The sequence below is a fragment of the Phalacrocorax aristotelis genome, chromosome 9, assembly GCF_949628215.1.
Source record: "Phalacrocorax aristotelis chromosome 9, bGulAri2.1, whole genome shotgun sequence".
NCBI lineage: Eukaryota > Metazoa > Chordata > Aves > Suliformes > Phalacrocoracidae > Phalacrocorax > Phalacrocorax aristotelis.
This window is the reverse complement of record NC_134284.1, coordinates 23,061,011-23,082,325: the sequence shown is the minus strand read 5'-3', so window position 1 is coordinate 23,082,325 and position 21,315 is coordinate 23,061,011. Positions and strand designations below refer to the sequence as shown.

The following is a 21,315-nucleotide window of genomic DNA, read 5'->3' as shown; positions in this document are numbered from 1 at the left end:
AATAGCTAATTTCTCTGAGGAAATGCAGGGGGAAAAATTACAGATTTAACTTAAATTCTCAAGTACTGTAGAGCACACATCTGACTCCCTCTTTAGGTTTTGTCACCATGTAACATAAGTAGTAATACCATCTACAGTAGATCAAGGAACCTTTGCAAAGCAAATTTATGCCTTTGAAGAAACAATGTTTAAAACTCAGAAGGGGGCTGTACTGGATTCATCATTTTACCTCACAAAATCTCATTTAAATAATAAATTATTCAGTTTATTCTCAGGATAGGGTTATTCTCTCACTATGTCTTGCTGTTACAGAGTGAACGGCACCCTTCGCAGGGTACAGGTAAACGACACAGATGCAGAGGCAGAAAGACGACAGAAAACCATTCCTTAATCTCGTGAGCTTCATGTCGGGCTGCTTGGTGTTTTTGGTAAAAGAAAAAAGAAAACAGAACCTGCCTCACTCCTCCATAAGGTTAGGAATATGGATTTTATGCTAAAACTAACACTGTCTAGTTAAGACGCCAGTGGACTGGAACAACATGCTAGAGGCTATAGCCTTCTATTCTCAAGGGCCGGACTCTTACTTCCAGTACCGGTGGTTCAGCCATAACGATAATTGCAGGCACGACGAGCAGGGAGCTCTTTCAGCATCACAAGAGCAACAAATAAGACAAATGGTTTGGGAGTGGAGGGAGGGCCATTTTCAAAATGTAAGGTGTGAAGAGGACGCTGGCTCAAGCATGGACAAATACTGTACGTCCTCTTTCTTCAGGCCATATCCTGCTGGGATGACGAGAGCTGGACAAATGTTGCTGCTGCAGAGGTGATCATATGTAAGTTCAGATAAAAACTGCAGATTGGCTCAAAGGATATTTACAGGTATTTTTGCTGTTTTTCACAAATTATATTAGCCAAACAGGCTTATGAAAGTACATGCTTAATGAAAAGTCTGTACGGGCTGGACCTGCTAGACCAGTTTTTCACTTGGGCATCAGGAACCACGGGCACAAGCACCCAAACATATCCCTCAGGGAGTCATAGGGCTTGATTCAGCAGCAGCAGAAAAACTATCCAGAAAAACTTTGGCATTGGAATAAAGTGGTGGACCAAGATTTTAAATAGCCAACATACTCAAAAAACAAGCCTGATATTTTCAAACTGACAGGTGATTAGATTTCCAAGAGGTTTGGGATATTCTCCGTACGTGAAGCATTACAGAATACTGGGCAGTGTCCAAGCTTCAGCTGTTTGCAGCATCTCAGCTGAAAAAACAGTTCTCAAAACAGCAATTGCTTCTAGTCCTGCCTATTCCCCAAATACCGGTGATGCCTGCACAGGAACTGCCAGATTTAGTTCTTACTACGACTTTGTGTCTGATAATCAGATTATCGATCTGACTGCAAACAGGAAAAATGTGTACAACAACCAAAGAGTTTGCTTAAATAAGAATAATTTTCACACTAGAAATTAGCAACTAGTGCCAGCACAGGGTCAGGTCATGTATGCTCTGTGCAGCCTGAGACCTGCAAAAATACCATTTCAATGATTATTGTCACTCACTGTATTACACCTATAAAATCAAATATCCCAAAATATTTTTCAAATATATATTTTTGATAGTCACTTTTTTATATAAATGCAAATCGCAAACATGCATAGGCAAAATGATTTACATTTCCAGGTCCTGATTCTAAATGACTGTGAAAATTACCGGTTCATATGAGAAAAGATAATTCTTTGCTATTGCTCTCCTTTTCTTCCTTTTTCCAGCAGTGGAGTCAGTACCCATGGAGGATGGTTGGCCGTCATGGGACACAGATGCCAAGTGCTGGCAGATATTATTCCAGTGTCAGAATCTTTTTCCTTGTCAAACTCCCTAGGCAGTTGTGTTAATGGCTCTGGAGCTGCCTCTGGGTCTGTCACGTGGGGTAGCAGCTGATGGGTTGTTTTCTACAGTGTCCTCCTGCATAACATCTTCCTTTAACTCATCTTTGGTCCTGAGGAATTTGCGCACTGTTACCAACTTGGAAATAAGCTCCTATACATTTTGCATTAGGGCTATGATTTCTTCACAGATTTGCGTACTGCCCTTGGAGCTCATATGCACATTTTCTTTTGTAGCACAGCCTCTCTATACCTTTGAATGTCATGCAGTTAAATTACACCCTGACAACAAAGAAATATTTGAGCAAATGAAACTACTAAGAATTTGTTTCTCCTCGCCCTCATCACCACGCTGCCTTCTCTCGCCCCCATTTTGTTTATGATTAGTGAATCTTTCTTTGTGAACTGAAGCCAGTCTTCTGTGTTTGTTACTTCATTCACAGGCTAGGAGTGAGAGCTTCCAGCCTTTAAGTCATTCCTGGGCTGGTTATATAGAGTATTTGCCATTCATGCTGCATGAGTCAGTCGCTTAAATTTCAGGATCTTAATCCTGCAAAGATTAGGATAAACTCAAATGGGTTGTTCACAACACATGTAAATCTTTGCTGCACTGCAGCCTTTGAAGACCAGCTCCTGTAAAGTCTTTAAGGTAAGGAGTCCCAGACAGGAGCTGCAAGATGCTGACCACCTGTAGTCCCATCCAGCAGAGAACCCGAAGTGTGAAAGTAGCTCCACTACAAGAACCAGATCAGGACAACAGCACTCAGCAGTTCGCACTGGAGGCAGTGAATAGACATCAGTCCCTGAGGAGAGCTGCTACAGTTAACTGCAATATAACTACTAAATGTAAACAAATATGTAAAGCTAATCCACGTCATACTATCATTACTATTACTCGACTGAAATATTTTAAGAAGGAAAATAACAATTAACAAGAGGCAAATTACACACACTCATGCAAATTTTGAGGAACATCCATTGTAAACTATGTGAATCTTTCCATTTTTGCAGGCAGGTTCAGAAACACAAGGCAGTTGCCCTACACATTCGTGGTTAGCAAATTATGTCTCCTACAAAACAAAATCAGCAATTTTATTCACAGTTCGTTTGGGGGATCTACAGTAGAAATTCTGTGTGAGTTTTCCCCCATTGTTTTTGTTTTGATAACAGTCTGTGTAAACTGGTTTGGGATCTAGCACCTTTCTTCATAACTTGCCTGGGAAATCTCATGGAGTCTATAGGAGTAAAAGGGTACTGAATAACCCAGTCTTATAGGAACAGCCTTTGAACGTCTTTCATTCTTGTTTGGTAACAACAGTCAGAAAAATCCTGCAACAAATTTTCTGGTTTTCTATTTAAGGGGAAGAGGGGGAAGCTTACTTTGATTGCTTACGTGCTTCTCTGATGTGAGCAATAAGCAGTCCTCGATGAAATGATTTTTCCTTCAGTGGCAAACATGAATTAAACACAGGCTATGCCAAAGAGTCACTTCGCAGGGCATCTTCACAAATGGTCTTGTTCAACCTAGAATACAGCAAACTACAGAGCAGGAATGAGGAACATCATTAATGCATTTTTTGCCATCAAAATGTTCAAGTAACTGCACCCTCAGCTGAACATCAGACACAGACCCGAAGCTGGTGTAGGTGCTAAAGAAAGGGATCTGCCCTAAGGATTTCATTTGTATCCTGCCCCTTAAAAGAAGCAAGGTTCTTCATACACCTTGTACACACAAGCAGGAGATAACCACAACTAACAGACTCAAAGCAAAGTAAGGAAAGTTAGTTAATTTTTTCATAAACAGACTGATTTAGAGATCTTTCTTGTTGCTAGCATGTTGATATAAACTTTGCAGACTCCGCTTGCCCTTTTAGCTGTAGATTAATTCTTCAACTCATAAAAAATACCCTAGCTAAGTTAAGGTTTTTAAATACTTGTGTAATGCTCTGGATTTAAAAAAAAAAAAAAAAAAAAACAAAAAAAAACCAAAAAAAAACCAAACACCAAACCCAAATGTACAGTACAGAGGAACAACCTGATAAGTCCCTGCAAATGAAAGCAATAGGGAACTGACAGCTCCTAAATGGTACTACCTTCAGCAATGCTTCAAACCCATGCATAGAAACAGGAAAAAGAGAAAAGAGTTTGAGGAAATGTCTATAGACCCAGCTAGACAGACCATGGGGTTGAGGCCTTTCTGTCCTGAGTTTTCCCCCTTTTTGCACTCCCATCTTTCAGTCCTCTCTGAGCTCTGGAGAGTTATACACAGCTCTTTCTATAGCCAGGGTCACTAAGAAGAAATCCACATTTGAGTTGACTCAAAAGTCAGAATGCAAATAACTACAGTAAAATATAGATTTGAATAGATTAAGTGGTTGTATTTTGTATTTACACTGTTCCTCACATCCTTATTCCTTGTACAAAATCAGAAGACTTTTAAGTTTTTCTTTTTTATTATTTAATAAAATTCTGTCTTTCTCACTATCACTGGTGACTGGGGAGCAGAGCGGAACATTTTTCTTCCTACCATAGGGAGACTTGAGTAGTAAGTGGTTAATGAATCCCTCTCCTTCTGTCCAGGCCAAAGATAGTCTCAACAGCATCTACCTTCCTGTGATAAAGCCCTTCCTTGATGCAACAACACAGACTGTCCTCAGAATGGGACTTCAACAGTTCCACTTTCTGAAACAAAGCCTCAGAAAGGTCATATTTCCCCAAATAACTCCTGTAGGCTTAGATGCTTATTTTATTCTTATGGTATCCCTAAGCAAACTATTTGTTATCAGATCTACCCAGGCTTGTAACGCCACAGATTTCAGTGGGATTACTTCTGCTGCACAACTGCACAAGTGGCAGAACCAACAGGACCATTGTCAGTTTTAAGTTTACCTGGCTTTCCTTCCTACTGATGAGTCAGTACAGAGTCACAGCTATCTCTTATCCTCCCAGAGTATGGCTCCGTTTCAAAAACCCAAAATAGCAAAGTCTGCTGCACTGCCAAACAGGAGACCCAGATTAAAGAATTTCAGACAGCAGTCTATCACAAGCCCGTCAAAACCATGTATATCGTGCAAATAGTGATCGGAGAGACAGATCAGGTGACTGAACCAATATAGCAGCACAATATGTTCACTACCTTAATTATCCCAACTTTTTTTTTTTCTTGTGAGAAACCAAAACTATTTGCTTCTTCCCTCCTTATAAAGACATTTAGTGTTACTATGCTTATGTGCGGAAATATGTTTACATGGGATTAGGAAAGGGGAATTTTTTTTTAAATAGGGCTTATGTTTAAAAATGTGTAGTGTCAGTGAGTTGCACTCCAAAAATAGCCATTTATCCAAAAGTAGCCTCTCTCCACTGTTCCTTCTGCTGTCCCTTTTCCTCCCTCACCCCTGCAGCCCATAAGGCCATCTCCTACCTTTCGTTGAAGAATCAGCGACCAAGAAAACCTAGTACACACAAGGGGAAAAACAGTAGGTAAAAAAAAATTCTATTATTCTTTGAAAAATAGTCCTAGCATTATTTTTAATTCTGAGCACAAACAGAAATTTGTAGGTGAATACTGCTTCAGCTGGTTTCAGTTTATAACATGGTCATTAAGTCCATATCAAACATGTGTGTTTTAGAGTTAAATCCTCTAAGACAATGAGATGAAATAAGTAATCATTTGATAGAAGCACTTATAATGAATTAGATTTGAAAATGTTGGAAAGTCATTCAAGGAAAATCCTTCTTTTACCTTACACTGAAAACATATCATTAGCCTTAATTTAAGTCAAGGTGAGGAGGGGAAGGGGGGCGAAGGGGGGAATAGGCATTGCAGGAAACTCTTGAGTGACTATTGTTTAATCCCATTTAGGGACACTTTGAACAATGACATATATATAATGAGATATTTAAAATTCTTTGGTCAATCTCTAGCTAAAGGCTTTTACTGTGGAAAGAATGAGTAATTCAATACGGACTACACAGCCTTTCACATGCTTTTATTCTTGATTTGTTGGACATGTGTAACATAAATTTCAAAACCAATCTATTAATGACTTAAATTGGAAACTGGTTTCCTTTGCTTTACATACAGCATTTCAAGTAACAAGCATAATAACAGGTGGATCAATAGATACTATTTGGTGCAGTATTTGCAGTATGTTAACATTAGTCCTGTATCTCTATTATTGAACATTGTGTCAACAAATTCCTGTTTCAAGGAGGATGGCAAAAATATTTTCTAGTGTCAAGGTTGTTTAACCACATGAAATAGTAAGAGTTTTTTGCACATTTTGTTGTCTACTAACCTTGCTTCTTCCTCCTTCTTTTAAATAATCCATGTTTTGATCAAATCAGTGGGTAAAAAAATATTTTTGCATCAAATCTGCCTGCTGTCAACTCAGATTATGTTCTTTAAAATGGACAGTGGTTCTGGGAAGAAAATCAATTTTTTTTTCTCTTAGAGAAACATAAGGAAAGAGAAAAGCACTAATGTAAATACAAATTTAGAAAGAAACAGAGTCACAGAGAGGGAGAGAACGCAAATGGCTGACTTTACCATTTGAAGAAATTTAGCTAGGGAATTATTCCCAACATATAGTTCTCAAACACAGCATGAAAAGACAGAAAAATGAAATTTTAGTCATTAGAATTTGACAGCTCCCAGTCATAATATGCTGACACGTGTAACGGGAATTAAGGGGTTCTGCAGGCAGAATGATCACTAATAATTTTTTAGGCAAATCATTTCTTTCAGCTCCATGAATCACACAGTGTTGGAGGACCACTGGACACTTACAAATGACAGGTATAATATAACTGTAGTCTGCTTTGTATTCTTTGTTAAACAGATTTAATCCAGAAGCATTAATTAGCACCAAGTGGAACAAAATTTTTGTGTCACAAATAGCTAAGGGCTCTATGTGGCGACCACAGCCGCAAAAGGGAACAATTTGATGGCTGCAGCCAAAAGAAATCCTGCACTTTCTTGCCACTTACCTGGCAAACTGGAAACTAAAGGTCTATTTTCTTGTCAGTGGAAAAAAAACCACCTCAGTTAGTCCACAATGGATGTTTCATGTCTGAGTAATGACCTTGGGTATGACTGCACCAGAATTTCTCAGACTTTTGAAGGTGTGAACCACCCTTTGTTCATCTGATCTTTAAGCAATCCACCATACACACAACAGTATGTATATAGTCTTACAAAGTCAGGCGTGTGAGGAAGACGAAGAACACACTTTAGCTACCTAGTGTTACAGGTGTGTGTATTATAAAACACTCCTTCAATTATTTTCATTTAAAAAAAATTAAAGATGCCTACAGGTTTTCTAGACACTTCCCTTCAGAAGAATACTTGGATGTTCTAATCCACAGACTCCTAATTCAGAGCCCAAACCCAAACACATATGGCATTCACGTTACCTATATGTTGGGCAACACCTTGGATCACATTTAAAGGCCTCAGGCAGCTGATGAGAGCTGGCTCAAACTGGGAAGGTGAGCTCAATTGGCTTGAGCTATGTGGTATGGCAGCAGCTGAGCAACGGGTAACAACAGCAGAGACACAGCAATGCTTTCACACTTCAACATATGACTCATGCAGAATATGAGTGACTCACATGCAGTATGTCATACCCAACAAAACTGAGCATACTTGGAGAAAACCTGAATAAAATATAGTGTGTCATGCTCAGGCCCTAATCACCTTGTAGAATTAGCTGGGATATATCCCTACTGCCTCCTCCTATATCACTACTAGCTACAAAGAGAAACAAGGATGAACTCAACATGCTGATTTCAGGACATTTCTCTAGTAGAATCACTAGCATTTTATGAGCAGTACATCATAAGGCTTGTTTCCAGCAGGTGTAACTTTATAACATCCAGGTCAGGTCTATTAAGCAACAGGGGATGCATTTCTTTGGCAGTAATCTGCCACCATGGCACAAACAATCAGGGATGAGTATCTGACTCAACAAACAGCTGTTAAAATTCTCCCTTGCCTTTTCTTTCTAAGCAGATGGCACAACCCACCTAGCCTATACCCTCTGCATTGTACAGGTTCAAAAAGCTCTTCAGCCAGTGCAGAACTGGTTCCTAACTCAGTACCATAAATCTGCAAACTTCTCTTTGCATATCCTTGAATCCTGCAGAGAGGATAAAAATATCTTTTGAGCTGATAGTCTTCATGTTTTTACAATTCTGTGTCACATAAACCCTGTCAAGTCCGAAAGCCTTGGTCGCCAAGTGTTTCCTGGTAGTAAGGGATGGGCCAAGGGCAAGCTGTACTATTAGAAATGTTTCAGCACAGAGTGTCATTTGCTGTTGGGGGCTTCAGGACTGTCTGTTAGGGCAATCAAGAGGGTTAGTCATACTCCTCCATCTGGAAGAACTTCTCTTTGCTTCTTGCTGAATATTAGTCTCTGCTGACCATAAATAAAATCTTTTGTGAAAACTATGAAAATTTCAAAGGGAGAAGTCAGAAGTAGTTCTGGGAAATGAAATAGCATGCATCTTGGATTGTGGATTCAGTTACTCTTCCTTCAACACTCCAAATTCCCTGTGCTTTTCTGAAGCTTATTATATATATCAAGAATTTCTCCTCTTATCTTTCCTCTTCATTCTTATGCCAGCATTCTTTCTTCCAGTTTGAATTTTTCCTTCTCAAATCGATCCCCTTCTTTCAGAGGAGAATTTGCTTTCTGTGCCTAGACCTGAGGAGCTGCCATACTCCCTTCTGGAACTTTTGTTTCTCTTTCTGTGAGTTCAGTACTAACTCTGGATACCTTAACTTAGACAATAATTTAACTAATCACATTTTTTGTCTTTTGCCATGCCCTGCATGTCTTCCTTTGGATTAGCACTTGGACATGTACTCACCTCAAAACATGCTCCAGACTATCTGCAGTGAGAAAATGAAAGGGATGAATGAATTCTGCTTGACTATATGTATTATGAACGAAGTTTTAATTTCAGATAATAAAGACTGAATCCTACCCTCCAGATGCCTGTGATAATGAACAGACTCTAATGGTGGCAAAACCCAGGTCTCAAAGATATTGCACTGTGTTCATGGGCTCAGCATTGAACCAGCAGTGCCCTTTATTTCTTCCTCTTTGGGTCTGGCATGCATGTGTCAGTTGAGGTATCCAGAGACAGCACAGATGCCCAAACGTGGGCAGAAAGCCAGGCTGCAGGGCTTACAGTATAAATATATATTTTTTAACTTCATACAGACCTCTTTTCCCAGTAAGTGTGTTTTTCGGGCTTAGAAACTCTGTGTTCTTAGCTATTTTAAGAAACCTGAAGGGTGAGAGATGGAGAAGCAGCAGACATGTTGGCAACAAAGATCTCTCCATGAACAGAATGCCAAGATTAAAAACAACCAAAAAAAAAAGAGGGATACCTTTGACTTTTTCTTGCTTTTCTATCTCAGAAAATTGGCTCATCTGAAACTGTTAGATTCTGGCAAAGATTTAATATCAAATGAGAGAAATAGCATGTTCCTGAAGCAAGGTGATTTCCAAAGTGATGCTAGATGTGCATTCAGCTCCTTCTACTTGGCAGCTATCATGAAGGGCAAAAAGATTTACCAGTTCTCCAGGGGGTATATAACAGGGTTGCCCCAATCTGTCAGGAAGTGTTAGAACTCAGTAAGACTTGATGTGGGACTTAAAGTTACTGAAGCTCAGATGCTCACAATGTCAGGTGTAGATCCACCCCAGTCAGAAAAGAACTAGGAAGAAAGAAAAAATGTGGGGAGTCCTAAAGGGAAATTCTTTACGCAGTCAAGCTTAGCAAGAACACTAAATAAAAAGGGCAAATGGAGAACTCCTTGTAGTTACTGTGCATCAGCTGGTCTATCAGACCTATCCACATGAATGCTGTTTGCTTGCAACAAATATGAAGTAAAGCTGAGTTAGGCTGGCCCATCATCAAAGGGAAGTTATGCATTTTATATATACAGAGAGAAAGAGAAAGAGAATGTTACCCATACTATCACATTTAGCTCACAGTTTGTATGAGAAAATATGGATGGTATAGTAATGGAGGCTCTACATAGTGTTTTTGCATTTGTAAGATAAAGGTAAAAAATAACACTGTGTAAACTCTACAAAATGGGTCACAACTGGACTAGAAGTAATTTCAGAAGTCCCATTTTGTCTAACCACATTTCTCCAATGGTCTGTCCAGATTTCTGTCTAATCTAATCTATCCATACGCCCATCACTTTGAAAATGACTTGCCATTTTTCACATTTTATTAAGCCACTTTTGAAAATTCAAAATATGACTCAGAAGCAGGAAATGGCCTTGTGAAGCAAAAATAATAATAATTAAAAGCACATGCTTAATCCTGCACACTGTCTTACTATGTGAGAGTTAAAATGCTTACCACATCTCAAAGATCTTTATATTCTTTCAAAGAAAGGACTAATGGAATAGGAGAAGGAAAAGTTTCCACGGCCCAGATATGTCTTTGCTGAATCACTTTGTAAGGTGTGGACAATTGAGTCATAAACTTTCACACTACAGATGGCTGTGTTTCTTTCATAGTGAATCAAGCTCTAAAAGATCTGTGACACTTTATGTTATACGTTAACTAGAGAGGCATATTATGTAAAAAGCACATAGGGTTTCACATGCACTAGTGCTCTCTACACAAGAGAGCATCATTTTCAATATTCACTCATAAAACCAGTTTCCATTTTTATTTACTAACTTTCTTGTGCAACTGACTGACGTCCATGTGGGTTGGTACATTCATACTGCTATGAGACTTACTGCAAATACTGCTGTGTCGAGCTTCATGAAATCATTAAATGCATCTTTTCGTATCCATACAGTTTGTACTTTTTATCTTAACATTAAAAAATAATATTTTTCTAGATTGTCACCCAATCAAATGCCACTTTAAGAAATTAAAGACAAGCAACTTGATATGTATACATTTGTGTGCTCCCACATGATAAAGATGTCCAAATATTTTCGACTTATTTTAGAATTTTGGAGAGAATATGACAATGCAAAAATACTTGCTGTCTATCTTAAACTAAATCTCTCTTCAACAGAAGGCCTCACAACAGAAAGGCTGATGCCTCTAACTCCAGGTGTACAGTGTACAGTTACATTGACACCGCAGGAGGTTTAAGAGCTCTGGCAAAACTCCTATTTACATTTTTAGTGCAAGTATGCTCCCTATAAACATTAATTTTAAAACCAAATAAAAAAGCTCAAAAATATGCCTCCCCAGCTGACAGAGAGTTCCATAGCGATGGACTAAAGTGTGATCGCTGAGGGGGATCAATAGCGAGAACAAGGATTAACACTTTGTTTGTTTAAATGAAGAACATTTTGTTCTCATTTTTCTGAACCAGTGGAACATCGTTACACTCAGCACAAATCGCTTCTAAGGCAATTATGACCAGCTGTGTATCTAAAACAAAGAAAAATTATAGACAAAAAAATTACTACAGGCCACCTCTCAAGACATATTCTCTTCTTTGGACAACACTGCTTCACACAAACCTATAATTCGTTGTTCAAGAGTAAATTGTCTTAATTATAAAAAGGACTATATTCCCTACCACACTTCCAGCCAGACAGGGACCAATACTGGAGATTAGTCCCTGTATTTTTTGAAATTTTTCTTCAAAGAATATGCTGCCTGAGCTTTTCTGGAGGTGTAACAGTCTATCAGGCTGAATTACAAACTATTTATGTCTTAGGTCAAGCTGGCTAAACATCTTGACCCAGCAGACAAAAATTTCTGGGAGTTATTGAAGGACTACATTTCAGTCACATCTCTAGATGAACTAAAAGAAACAGCAAAAATAGGTAGTTGAAAACAAGAAAAAAACACACACAATAGAAGCAGAAATTTTCAACTATCTTTCACTGTTTTTACCTTAAAGATAGCTTCAAACACACTAAATACATACAGAAGATTGGCTTGATTACTGGTCTAAGGTTTAATGATTCAAAGTTTTCTGTTAACACTTTTTCAGCTTGAAGTAAGAATCAGATTTCCTAGTATATAACCTGTAAGATACTTAATTTGATTTTTTTGATAACCACTCACCATCATGTCCCTGCTTCCCTCACCCGTGTATGTGTGTTTGTGTATATAGCACCATGAGACAGACTTTTGGTATTCCCTTGCGGTACAATACTGTGTCATGCTTAACTGGCAAAACTAGAACACTGTCTGCTTTAAGATAGCTTGGACTAAACAAATATTAAAAAACTAATGTAACCTGATCCTCAGCATGCCTCCTCAGAGTGGCTGGGTTACACAGAGTCCCACTACTTGAACTAACTGAGAAACTAACATTGGTGGCAATCTGCCACTATCAACGGGGACCAGCCATTGAAGGACAGCAAAGGGTACAAACAACTCACTTCACCACTTCCACAACGATTTTGTAAGACAGCAAGTGCAAACTTGTGATTCAGGCAGCATTGTGTCTATCCCAGATTCTGCATGATGGCTTCAGATCCTTTACTCTGGCTCTGTGAAGCAACCGTCATCCCACAGCTCTTTTTTCTGCAATTGCATGCAATAACCATATTAACCATATTATAGCTTTTACTGTTCTTTCACATTTCTTGACAGAAAGAAGACAAATATTGTTGTGAGGGTCCCTGCTAAGTTTGTCTCACAGACACCTTTATTCTGACCTACCTGAAACTTCTCACAAAAGACAAACCATTGCTTTTGCTTATCATCCACTTCTGCTGCGAGTTGGTTCCTAGCTGAAGGCTACCATTGCAGGTGTGGCATCTCTTGTAAATGCTCTTAGATCTTAGTTCTGCTGTGGTCTTTTAACCATCTCAAGTATTTAGAAGTAGTAAATGAGTCATCTAAGCCATGGAAAATGTGTTTGATGATTATTCTTTCTTAAACTATAGTTCTGTAATATTTGCTACTAGTCTTCATTTTGTCCAAATGAACCACTGTGAACTCTTTCCACTTGTCCTTATCTCCCTTAAGTCACTATGCTGTTTCAGGTATACATAAAAACCTCCAGCAGTTTTCTGTTTATTGCACATAAGCTCTTTTACATGTGGCACAACTGGAATTTCAGACACTCACTCATAATAACCTGCTCGTTAACTTATTACTACACCCACATCTTTAGACAGATTATGAAGGTCTTGCAGACTAATTTGTCCCACATAATTAGGTCCTGTGAGCTTTGCAATATACTTTCTTACTATGCTTTAAATTCCAAAGAACCTCTTTGGAGGTAATTTGACACATAAAACGCATACACTCCTCAGTATGTTTGCCACATGTTCTGCTGTTTCCTGCTATGTTATTATGGCCTTTCATCATTTCCTCTCACCACATCCTCTCGACTATGCATCTTTCACTCCTCCCCCATTTACTTTCACTGAGTTATCACTGCTCCTCAGAGAGTTTCACTTACACTGGGAAGTAGTATCTGTAATAGAACCAGTTGGTTATAATTTAGAGAAAAAATTATGGCAAATAGTCAAAATTTGAATTTCAGATCAGAACATTTTCATTGCAACTTTCAAATTCTGTTGGTACTCTTTTTTCCAACCACTGCTAACTATCCTTTTGTCTGTGTTCATACTACATTGAACAAGCCCATTGAAATATATTTTATTGGCAAGTTTAGAAAGATTGAAAATGAGCGTTAACAAAATAACGCATTTTCAGAGCAAGGGCAGGTTTTGATAGACTTACTCAAATAGGAAACAATATAATCTCTCAAGGAATAGAGTACCAAAAGGTAGGTGTTATATTGCTCCCAGTAGAATCCTTAAGTCCCTTGCCAAAACATATTTAACGTGCAACCATCTCTACTGTAAAACGAATGTTAAAAGGGTGCCATTGGTGATATTTGCATAGATTCATTCTCATTAAAGGCTTTTATAATAGCATTCATTCTGGTGTAAACTTTTTAAAAAAATTATTCCTAGATCCACTAATCCCTTTCATCTGCTCCTCACAAACTTAATGTGTGACACTGCAGCTAAAAGGGCTAGCATGGCCCTTAGATGAATAAACAACAGAAAACAGGGTAGAAGTGGAAAAGTTACATGTGTTTTTAATAGCAGTGGGGCCAGTTGTAGAAGGGTTGGAAAGACTTTGGAGCAGGAAAGACTTCAGAGCAACTAAGGGACTGGAGAACAGGATTTAGAGTCAAAGACATAAATAACTCTATTTAGTTTAGAGAAATGTAAGAGATAACTTGATTATGGTTTAGGCATGTCTCTAGAGATAACAGGAACTTAATACTAGGGGAATCTTCATCCAGCAGAGAAAAAAATTATAGCAAAAATCAATAGCTAAAGACTAAATCTATAAATCAGATGTACAGTTTTAACAGCATTGAAACAGCTCAGTGAGGTTTAAGGTGGATTCTCCCCCACTACAACTAATAAAAGTATTATTGGATAGTTGAAAAAGATGATAGGTACCTTATCCAACCACAGCTGTTAGATTTGAAGCAAGAATTAATCCAGGGAAGCTCTGTAGCCTGGCATACGCAGATGAAATTTTAGGTTTGTTCTCCCCAGCTTCTGAAAATAATTCTTAAAGGTCTTCCCACACCTGTGGAGAGCACACGTGTGCCCTGTGGCTGTGACACTCCCAACCTAATCACTGCATAACCAACACCCGCCAACACCAGCCTTCTACCTTCCATTAAGTGTAAGAAAGGGAGGGGCTGTGAGGGGAGTATAGTCACAGAATGCCTACCCTGTAAGACGCTACTCCCACTGTTGTCCAGCTTCTGGCAGTGTCAAGGATTCCTGTGTAGTCAGTAGAGCTTCTGAAGTATAATTCAAAACACCAGCATTAAGAACCTGCCCCTTTTTTTTTGACTGTACAGGAAGTCTGGTATCCTGATCATACACAGTGTGATGGCATGAAGAGCTGTCCAAAAGCATTCTGCCTTAAAACCCCTATTCTTTTCCTATAACCATAATCAAAGTTACATGTGAAAGAATGAGAGGAATGTGGCTTCTCTGTTTTCTCCTAAAAAAAAACATGTTCTGCTCTGTCCTTCCTTTATCTATTGTTTCACTTCTGTTGTTTGCTTTTCTCCCTCCACATTGTTTGCAGAATAGAAAACCAGACTGTGAGAGGAATTGTTTCCCTGATGCAGAGTACTCCTCTCCTGGGGCTGTTCTCTACCCTGATGGAGCTGCCCACAGCTCTACCTCTGCCATGGATGTTTCCCAGGGTCTGTATTGATGCAGCTCATTCAGGCTTCAGCAGTAAACTTTTTGTTATACATTGGGATAATGCTTCTGTCTGAATATATGCATTGGCCTAGCTGTGTGGGCAAAACAGGCAGGATTAAAAGTGTTTTCTAAGGTTCAGCACTGAGCATATAATGACTATCACAGGGGAGAGCCACTTCCCAAGGTGATGAAACAGCAACACGCCATTACACATTATTTAAACACTCTCTGACATCTCCTGCAAATGTATAGGCATAGTGTAGTGGCAAAGTGTGTCTTACAACACAGCTACAAAAAAAAAAGGCAAACAAAAAAACCCCCACAAAACCCAAAACAACCCCAACAGCTTACTGCACTGAGGACAAGCATCCTCAAGCCATGCCATGCAGAACTTCATTATTATAGAGATTATGATCTACTACCTCATTCATCATTAAAACTGCCTTCCTTGCTACACTGCTAGAGGCCAGAGCATAAACTATTCTTTAATATTGGGGAGCTGGAAAGACCACCCTTTTCCTTCTTGCTTTTCCCTCCACATAACTAGCATAGGGGTCACCATTAGCTCAGGACTAGAGGGTGTATTTTTACCAAAAGTGAATTAACTTCCCTTTGCCAAAAGCAGCGGATCCGTTGATAAGAGCTACAAGAGTCTGATGAACTGGGATGCACCCTGCACAGTGACCTAGCACTGAGCTAGACTCAATGGACTTTCCTCACCTGGGTATCATGAAATTTCCTACATGAAGCTGGTAGAGCTGAGTGAAATGTCATGAGGGTGAAGATACCCTATTGATTGGAGTTTGTTTCCAAGATATTATGAAAGCAGGATTTAAGTATGTGTCCCTGATCCCTCTTGTGCATGTACATAAAGACCCACTGCGCAGACCCTGGTTTAGGATAAGAGTATATCTTGACTTGTGGGACCAAAGATCATTGAAATCAGCAGGTACCAAAAAATAACATCTGTTTAACTGTAGAAAGACTTTGTATTTCACCTCATAGTTAACTCTGAAAATAACTGGGATTTCAGTCTGAAAGGGGAAGTTACACCACCACATATGAATCATTGTTTATTCTTAAAAATAATACTTAATTTTTTAAAATGTCAATCTATTTATATACAACAAAAATGAGTCATTCTTATTTCACATTAATGAGGAAGCTGTTTCTTAATGGCTTATGCCAACACAAATATGCCTCTATCTTGAAGAACACAGCAATATACAAATAACACTTCTATTAAAATTCATGCATAATCAAAACAAATTGAATATCCATTTTTATTTCCATAGGGAACAGAGCTATAAAGATTAATGCTAGACAATGATATTTAATTAAAGCTTATTTACTTTATAAGTACTTCCATGTTTTCAAGAGTAGTCTCCTCTTTAGAACAGGAAGCTGTAATGCATTCCTAAGCCATCTAACAGTCATAGGTGGAGGAAACGAGTATGATCACAGCACAGTGCTTACAGAGACACTGACAAACTGCCTAGCAAAATTTTTCACATTAAAGAATTCTGGTGTTAAAGAATTTAAATGCATTTTAATTGACTTTTCAAAATCCCATTTTTTTATTCACAAACACACCTGAACACAATAACAGGAATTCAATTTTATATGCATTATTCTCTCTGATGGCATGTTGTTGTACTGTACACATACTCCTCTCTTCAATTTTGAGACACAAAATAAAAGGTTATGCTCTTATGAGTAATAACCAAATAAATTTCCTTTCCTTGGGCACTAGTCCGCTGCTGTGTTCCAGATTTTTGTTTTAATAAACTGTTAAATACTTCAGTGAAATTAGAGGAACCAGTTTGTGTATAAATGCAGATATTAGCATGAGAAACTATAGGAAGTACAGAAGAAAATTGCACAGAATGGCACTTTCTGCTTCCTGAGGATAAAAATTACAGCAAAATTTTGGAACACTGATTTCTAAGAGGAGATTTAGTTTTAAAATGCAAGAATTGTTGGGATATATGTGCTGATTCTTGTTTTTCGTCAGTATGAACACACAACCTCCAAACACAACACTTTCAATAACAGTCGTATTAGTCATCTACAGCTACAAGGCTGTTTAAGATACACAAATAAAATAGCTTTATTTGGATTGTAATTAACATGGCAAATATCACAATATTCTACAGGAAACAAACATTCCAAATCTATGTATTTTATTTCTTCTGACAACTAGCAAAGTATATTTTACTGCGGAATGCTTTATTGCTTCTTAACTATTCACCCTACACAGTATACATAAAAGCGTAATGAGTATAGCTGCATAAAAACTAATTTTAATGCTTTTAAAATCAATGGTGAACAAAATGTTGTTTAGATTCTCTTTCAGACAACTATACCACATCTGATCCTTTGAGGAAAAGCAATTACTTCTTCTTGTCATAGCCAATACATTTCTTCATTCTCCCATTTTAGTTGTACCATTCTTAGGAACCCGTATACCAGTTACCATGCAAACAGTTAAATATTTGATCAAATATAGAAAAATATTGTTATTAAATGTCTAATCAATAAAATGCCACTTCCACTAATAGGCTAACAGCAAGGAGGGCAAGAGGAGAAAAGATAAAAATTTTTTTTTCCAAATTAACAAGTAGTATATGCAAGTTTGGCTAATGAAATATGTCTTCAGGAAAACTTGCAGAAAATAATTTATATAAAAGATATACAAAAATCTCTATAAGACAGCTGTTATAATCTGAATTTAGTTCCTGATTCTTTTATCCACTCTGTGAATAAGCATCAGCATTTCTGTGTTTTCTAAGAAAACATCAAATGTAATAAATTTTTGTAAGTTTCAAGTGCTATGAATCTTTGCGAACTTCTGTACACCTAATTTATGCAATCATATCGGTAGTGAGGAAATGATTATTCTTTAATGTTTTGTATCTCTGTCATTCTCCCCCAGCAAATTTCTTTATTACACAGGCACCACAATAGTTGAGAGTTTCTCAGCGTTTATATTAGTGCAACCAATTTTTGAAGGTATGTAATTCGGTCATAAAAACTGAGACCATAGCCTGAAAGTGTTAGTTTGTGAATCTCCAAACATGCACACACACATGCACACAAAGACATACACCCCACACACACATTTTCTGATTTAAAATGCTTCCTTTTTCCTTCCCCTCACCTGCACTCCTGAAATAAAAACATGTTCCTTCTTTTTAGTAATTTTGCAGGCCATTAGGACAGAATACAGATCTCTGCAGTACAGTCAAATAAAAAAATAACAATAACTACCAACCAAATTGCTGAGATATTGAGATTTACAAGCATTCTTAACACATGCATAAAAGCCACTTTTCAGGCGGAGTTGCGATGCATTCTGGAGTATGTTTCAGAAATACAAAAAAGTACATAATACACAGATGTGTACTGTAGTACATAGACATTCGCTATACCCATCTATGATATGTGTGTTGAATCCATATTAAGAGTCACACAGAAACATCACTAAACATGCTTCTATATAGCCCACATTCTCCTTTTACTGCAACACAGCCTGTTGGCCACGCCAGAAATACGTGTTTCTTTTAAAAGTCATGTTTCTGTTGGAAGTTTTGCCTGTGCAAGGACTGCAGTTTCAAGCTCTGCCTTCACCACAATAGAACAACTGGTTTCGTGGCAGCTTGGTCTTACCACTGTGAGTTAAGTTTGCCATTTGGAAAGAGGCTTTCGGGGGACATCTGCTTAACCTCCTTCCAGCTGCCTGTCCCAGTAAAAATCTTCAACACTGCAGGTAATTTCTAAGTATAGTTATTTAAGTATCTTTTTTGTAATTTTTTTTTTCCTTGGGATGTACATAATGAGGCAGCAACATAAGCAACAGAACCTGAGCACAAAAATACTGCCCCAGCCATTTCAGTCAGGAATTCAGTAAAAATCAGGAAAAAAATGAGATTAAATTTCAACTTTAAAGTAATAAAAGATGGAGATGGAGGTGTCAATGAAATCTGCCGAAACTAAATTTCAGAAGCACAGCTTTCTCATTTTGAAATGTTACACCCATAAAAGCAGCCTATAAAATTAATCTAGCTGGAGATTTTCCATGTTAAATCAGCTCAGAAATAACTTTTAAACACTTATGACATTATATCTAAAATACATATTCTCCTGTTGTCCATATATCAAAAGCCTGTGTATTTTGAAAAATAAGATCCGAGGTGCACTGAAATGTTTGTGTTATAAGAAAGAACAGTAATAAAGTATATCACTTTCAGAGAGATTTGACATTTGTAAGCATTCTTTAAAATTTTGCATCAGGTTGCAATATTTGGGGAGCATGCTGTTTAAAGGTTCCTAAATTCACCTGTTTGAAGAGAAGTATATATAACAGTGAAAGGCAGCAAAAGGACGCAAAAAGCCAGTATGCCTTTTCAACCTGGGTCTGAAAATGAAACTCCTAAAATGCTATTGTTATCCATTTTACCCGGAGTGCAATATGGCCCATTCATATACACGCTTGAGTCCATTTGCTCAAGGGAAAGGGACATTCAATATGAGAAAGAGAAAATCAGTGGAGTAATTTCAAAAGAAAACAAACCTTTACTTCTCTCAGGAAAATAATGTGCTTTTTCAGTTTGCCAGATCTGGAAATAAAGAGCATTTAGATAATGATGTTTATACTCTAATCAGTTTGTCCAAATTAGGTTATTGTAAAATTTAGCCTGATCTGTATAATAATATGTGCATATTCAGGGTTGGGGGGTGTGTGGCGGGGTTCTGCCTAGAAAGCTGTAATAGGCGAAGTAACAGATACAAGTGGGGAAGAAAAAAAAGAAGATTAAAAAAAAGATTCCATACATTTGGGTTCTTTCCAAGAACTTTGCCACATATTGCAGATTCTCAGTTTTCAAATAAAAGTGTCTTAGCCCTTGCAATTGTGGAGATATTCTTGCCTCTGTAAGTCAATGTATTGTTGCTAGCCAGCCTTGCAGAAATCTGTCTACAGCCAGGCAGCCAGAAACAATAGGAGCGACAATTATATATATTCTTTTCCCTCCCTCCAAAATTAACGTGGTTTTGCCTTAAAATTGCAAGGCAATTTTAGTAAAGGATGAGTTAGTGCTCAAAACACTAAGGTGGAATCAAGCAGAGGTTGCATTGTAAAGGCACGTATAATTAAAGAGTACAGACTCCTTTTTTTGCCTCTACCACATTGGTTTGGGTTACTTTTAACAACTCAGCATTGCAGATTAAGCGGGGAGACAAATGAACGCTGTAAGGAAATAAATCTGGGGTGAGCATTTGGATTTTATCAGGTCTGGATGTTTGGTCAAATATGATATATCAGGCAAAGTTACTGAGGAAGGGGAGAAAAAAGCCAGTTGCAAAATGAATTGTACCAACCTGAACCACTGATAAAGCATTTCATGCCAGGAAGGCAGCAACTTCAGAAAATCTCTATTTAGTGTCATTAAAAAACATGTTGATGAAATATCTCTACATTTCAACCAACATAGCTGAGTTCAGGACCTGGTCCAATCCTCTTTTTCATTTTTTTACCTGGATTTTTCATTGAAATCTATTTTGCCCTTCTGTTTCAGCTGTCTGCAACTCGCCTTAATTTACTTCTCCAAAAATCCACCTGAATTTGAATGAAATGTTAGGTTCCAGAATTTAACAACTGTACAAAGGTGGTGTGGTATAGCATGTTGTTAATGTGCTTTATACTTCTGAATCTGGAAGCTCTCAGCGACTTAAACATGTTCCCTCAAGTTTCTGACACATTTATCCACAGAATGGGTTCAGAGGTGGACACTCTTTGATGTGAAATCAAGGTGCTACAGAATTCTGCAGAATCTATAGAAATACCTCCACAGATTTTGCCAAAAAACCTCAGCAGATTTATATTGGCCCTGCCAATGACTTTCTGTTTAACTTGTAATCAAAACAACTCAAACCCAGTTACTGTTTGCATATCTGCCAAGCCTCTCAATTTCAGCAGTAGGCAGCAGACTCTCAGTATGACAGCCTGTCTTTCAGATTCAAGCTGAATCTGCCAAGGCTCCACTACAGAGGCAACTGGTAAATTAAATGCCAACAAGCAAGGACATTCATGTACCTTTACACTCTGCACATGAAGAGACATCACAGGCCTCTTCATTCTAATGGGTGCTTTGTGTGTTTTGGGCTGCAAAGTAAAGAGTGCCTGCTCTTATGCATAATGAAGCCATTGCATATATAT

The 21,315-nt window shown here is 38.0% G+C and overlaps 1 long non-coding RNA gene across 3 annotated transcripts in view; it reads right to left on the bottom strand.

Moving 5' to 3' along the window:
• The window catches only part of LOC142062019 (uncharacterized), a 33,157-nt gene extending 18,639 nt beyond the window's left edge, over window positions 1–14,518 (bottom strand). Inside the window, exons 1-3 of one of the 3 annotated variants that reach the window (XR_012662348.1) lie at window positions 14,331–14,518; window positions 5,306–5,336; window positions 3,278–3,423 (exon numbers count right to left, since the gene is read on the bottom strand). This is a non-coding gene — a long non-coding RNA (uncharacterized LOC142062019). Of the gene's footprint in view, window positions 1–3,264; window positions 3,424–5,305; window positions 5,337–14,330 lie in introns of all 3 variants that reach the window. The other 2 variants (XR_012662347.1, XR_012662346.1) reach the window with 2 other exon arrangements.
• Between the last annotated feature and the right edge of the window lie 6,797 nt (window positions 14,519–21,315).